Source organism: Rhagoletis pomonella, unplaced genomic scaffold (assembly GCF_013731165.1).
Source record: "Rhagoletis pomonella isolate Grant_MI unplaced genomic scaffold, Rhpom_1.0 Rhpom_scaffold_00072, whole genome shotgun sequence".
Taxonomy (NCBI): Eukaryota; Metazoa; Arthropoda; class Insecta; order Diptera; family Tephritidae; genus Rhagoletis; species Rhagoletis pomonella.
The window spans coordinates 141,665-146,525 of NW_023458626.1; the positions used below are offsets into that span (position 1 = coordinate 141,665).

The 4,861-nt window shown below is 33.9% G+C and overlaps 1 long non-coding RNA gene across 1 annotated transcript; it reads right to left on the reverse strand.

Moving 5' to 3' along the window:
* Window positions 1-476: 476 nt before the first annotated feature.
* Window positions 477-1,515, reverse strand: LOC118749873. Its single transcript, XR_004994299.1, has 3 exons — window positions 1,183-1,515; window positions 904-1,119; window positions 477-844 (listed from the first exon to the last, which is right to left on the reverse strand). It is a non-coding gene; the product is annotated as an uncharacterized LOC118749873 (long non-coding RNA).
* Between the last annotated feature and the right edge of the window lie 3,346 nt (window positions 1,516-4,861).

Consider the following 4,861-nt stretch of genomic DNA (forward strand, 5'->3'; position numbering starts at 1 on the left):
GAATATCGTATTGGTATTGTGACGTAGATGCGCAGATCGTAAAATTTGTTTGCTCGCCATCGGCGCAATCTTTGTTTTATGAATCTTGATACATATGTATTGTGATTGAAATTGAAATGAAATGGAATTATGCATGATAAAAATATAGCAAGGTAGAACCGTTCTCTCAATTTGTCCGCCATGATTTTTTTTTTGAAGTTTGCCAACATTTTAAAATCATATAAAAGTGAAAAGAAAAAAATGAAATTGTTCGAAATTGTGGTTGCTTGAGATTGAAAATGAAAATGTGTGTGTGAGTTTGTGAGTAAATTTAAAAATTAAATTGTTTGGAAACGTCAAGAATTTGAAAAATTCCTCTCAGCGGTTCTACCTTACTATATTTTTATCATGGAATTATGTATCAATGAATAAAAAAGTGAATTCTTTATACGCATAAAAGAACAGTTTATTCATTAAATGTTTTGATTTAAGCGATTTTGAATATTTTGGCAAATTAGATCACGGTCGCAATTTCTTCTCGATGTTTCACCACGACTTGAATTTTCATATAAATCTTCGGCAAATGGCTCTTCGCTAAAATTCAAATCGTCTTCATTTGCTAATTTATGTAAAATACAACAAGCACGCACAAAATGACAGAGTTTTTTCATGCCTCTCAACTTGCAATAATACAACTGCCTGAATCTTTCTTTTAAAATCCCAAACGTGTGTTCGATTGCAACACGACCAGAACTCAACTTGCCATTGAATATTTTCTGAGCACGAGTCAAATGGCCGTTATCTCTATATGGAGTGATTACATATTTGCTGCAAGGGTACGCCGAATCACCTTTTAGGTAGTAATCTGTAAATAAATCAAAAATCACATTTGTCATGGATTCAATGAATTTAATAAAATGCTACCTCCGCAATACGAAGGTAATTTATTATATATGGGAGAATTTTTGAAAACCCAACTATCGTGGCTGGAACCCGGGTATCCAAAAAATATGTTAATGAACTTTTTTTGCTCATTACAGACCCCTTGCAGAACAACCGATACGATGCCTTTTCTGTCAATGTACTCATCTTTTCCCCTTTTTGGTGGGAAAATTTCTATGTGGGTTCCATCGATGCATCCTTAAAAATAATTGCTTTCACAATTAACACAAATAAGATACAATAATTTATGCTAATGCATACCTATTTCTCCAAAGCAATTACATGCACTTATTATCAAAATATTGACTGGATTCTTGTTTCTTCTGCTGATTAGGCCATTTTATAACATCCGGACTTAAATTGCTGAGAAACATTGTCACAATATGTATTATTTTAGATATAGTTGATATCGACATATTAAAGCGATCTGACAAATCTCGGAAGCTGCATGCTTCATGGCCAGCAAACCATAAAAATACCAACAAATATGTCTTTTCGGGTAGTCTTTTGTAAGCACGAAGATTGCTGTAATACTCGCTTTGCATTAATTCTTCACTTAGATTTTCAAAAAGGCTTCTTGAGATACGAAAATGAGTCCGGAACTCTTTTTCCCAGTGTTGCCAACTTTTGATTTTCAAAAAGCACCAAAAACTTGGAAGAAAAGCGTTTTACTACACTAAAAGTACCAAATGGTTTTGAATCAATGGATTCTTTTTTCAAAACAGTTTGTATGTATTTAACAAAAACAAAAATTTAACAATATTTACAAGAATGCATACATAAATCAATAAACAAAACTTTTTCGCTCATAACGGTTGAAAAGCCACATGCTATAATGACTCATGCTTACGACGTAATACCGAAGTACTGCACACTATACCTGATATATCTCAAGAAAGTCAAATCGAATCCCAACAAACGAAAATCATGCCCTAAGTAGAAATGAGCAAAAAAATTATGTTTTCATTATATAACCTCAAATATCACCAAAACCGTGATTTTGGCTCTTTGAGGTTAGGATATCTCAAAATTATAGTACTAGAGCAATTGTGCGGCCAGATTTGGATTCAGCGCTAAGAAACGATGTGTTTTACTCAGGTGGTACAAAAATACAAATTTTTACAAATAATTAGAGAAGAAAAAAGAAATACTTAACTTACTCGCATATCTACTAGCATTTTCAACGCGAATAGAATTGAACAAGGTGAACTTGAAAGTTCAGCTTTTTATCAATCATGGTTGTATTTAAGTTCATTTAAATTTGTAGATTTTTGTAAATTCAGTGCTGCCACAGCTTTAAATATTTAAAAATTATTTCAGGTTTTAACTATATCGGAGAAAATCTAGTTCAGAAAAAAAGCACGAAAATAGGCACTAGGCACTAAATAATATTTTTTGGTGTTTTGATTTTCAAAAAGCACTAAATCTAGTTGGCAACTATGCTTTTTCCGTATAAGACGGCACTGTTTGCTCAACATAATGCTTTATAGAACTTCTTCAATTCTTTTGGCACAAAATCAAAGCATATTCGGTAAAAGCTTTATTTTTCCTTTTAAATGCGACCAACATTTAATTTTCTTCGTCGTCGTCGCTTTCGGATGAAGAATCCATTATTGACATTATGGCGGCAGCAACAACCTTGTTTCGGCATGCCTCGCGTCTCATTTGCTCGGCACTGCTGTCTGGTAAAATCAAGGAATCCAAAATCGGTTAACATTGTAAAAAAAGTTTATTATAATCGTATACCTTCAATGTTCCCAATTACTGATTCCCAAATGCAGACTGTGGGGTGTGTAGACGGTGATTCCACGGCACTGCCACGAACACATTTTCTTTTAGCGGGTACCTTTATTAATTAATTAAATCGTTGGAAGCCACCAAATAAATGTAATAAAATTAAATTTTCTTACTTCTTTTGTTATTAAATCACTCATATTAATGACTTTGTAATCTTTTAATTTTAAATAACTTATGGTTGTGTTGACCAAAATGCAATCCTGTTATCACAAATCATATGTTCATCTTGCTTGCAAATTCTTACTGGCAAAAATTTTCCGGCACGAATTTGCAACTTCCCCCCAAATGAAATGTCAAAATTGTGCTCTCTCCTTGCAAGTTTTACTGGGTTTTTGGCTAAACGAACACGATTTGGTAACAATTCGTACCAACTTGTACAAATTTTTTGCATAGCGAACACTCCTATTATTGTTTCGTGGTCAGATGTTTTATGTCGATCAAGCCTTTTACACGTCGTATGTTAATCAGTTGAGTATAGGAGATCAATCTTAAGCAGTGTTTGCATTATTCAACTTTGCGTTCAACAATTGCGTTCAACTCAACGCAGGGTTGCACGAAAAAAAGTTGAGTGGCTAAATGTTGGCTGGCGACCAACTTAGTTGAAAGCGATTAGTTGAAAGGCCGTTCAACCAAAAGTTGAATGCAAAGTTGAACAATGCACACACCTTTTTATGGCGAATATTTTGATATTTTTTCATATTTTGATATTTTTAGCCATTCAACTTTTTTTCGTGCAACCCTGCGCTGAGTTGAACGAAAATGTTGAACGCAAAGTTGAACAATGCAAACACACTTTTAGTCTCAGACGGTTCTGCTCTTCGCGTGTTAAAGTCAGTAATTTGGTACATAGAAATTGAATTAAACAGCTCATTAAGCACACACTGTATGTTGATTCTCTATTTAGATTAATATTAAAATCGCCAATGATTATGTTGTTAGACATCGTATCACATATTTCCGTTAGTATTCTCAAGTATAGCTGATAAACTCAGTCACTCGTGCTTGGCGAGTGATATACCACTCCAATTTTCCATTTTACTTCAACATTTTTTAACTGTACGATAATCGACCATATATTTCCATTAACAGATTTATTATATATTACACGGAATTGAAGTGAGTCACTAACGTACATAACCACACCTCCAGTGTGTTTGCTTTGGAATCACATCTTATACATGTAAATGATATATTTATTTCAGAACCGCTAATTTCATCAGTGATGCTTGTTTCAGAGCATAGTACAATTGCAGGATCAAATACTTCCACTAGCCTATCAATTTCAAGTTTGTTGTGCACTAAACTATTACCATTTAAATAAATAAGTTTTAAATCTTCAGTTTTCATTCGATTTGTCTCTTCTGGCTTTTGTTGCTAGTAACCGGTACGCTGCTTTTGTAGTTTTGGTTTTCTTTGATACACAGGGCATTCTTTACTAAATATGCTAAGGCCAGTGTCAAGTTTAAAACCAAGATCCCTGTAGGCGTCCGCACAATTGCCACAAACTGGGTTAGCTACTTATACTTCACACTCGTGGGTTTTGTGTTCTCCCAGACATCGACCACATCTTATTTTTTTAGTACATGTGTTTGCGTTGTGGTTGAAACCCAAACATTTATCATGATGCAATAAAGAAGGTGTTATACGTTCGCTTTCCTCTCGCTCTAATCGCTATTTTGAACGCCCTTAGGAAATTCAAATTGCCGCTTTGACCAACTCCTTTTTATATTACAGTGATTTTCTTGAAAAAGTACTAAAAATGGTACTCACACAAGCAAAACCATAGATCGTCAACGATTGGCATCACTAATCGACTTTTTCGTCTTTGTCTCTATTGTTATTCGTTGACAATCAATATTAAAATTTATGCGAATTGATAGCTTATTTGTGGAAATTAAGAATTTGCAGCATTTATTGCAATTTTTGGGAAAGCAATTGCTCAAATCGTAAGTACTTTATGCATATGTGATATAGAATCTATAAATAAAATTATTCCACAGGTTTTCTGCTGTTTTGTGTGTATGTGAATTTCACAGACAATTCGTGTTTTCCGAGCTGCTTTTCCGTGCTGATTTCAAGTTGGATTTTGTGCTTCTGCACCGACTACATTTTCCCGTTGTAAGTCCAAGTGGAATATATGAAT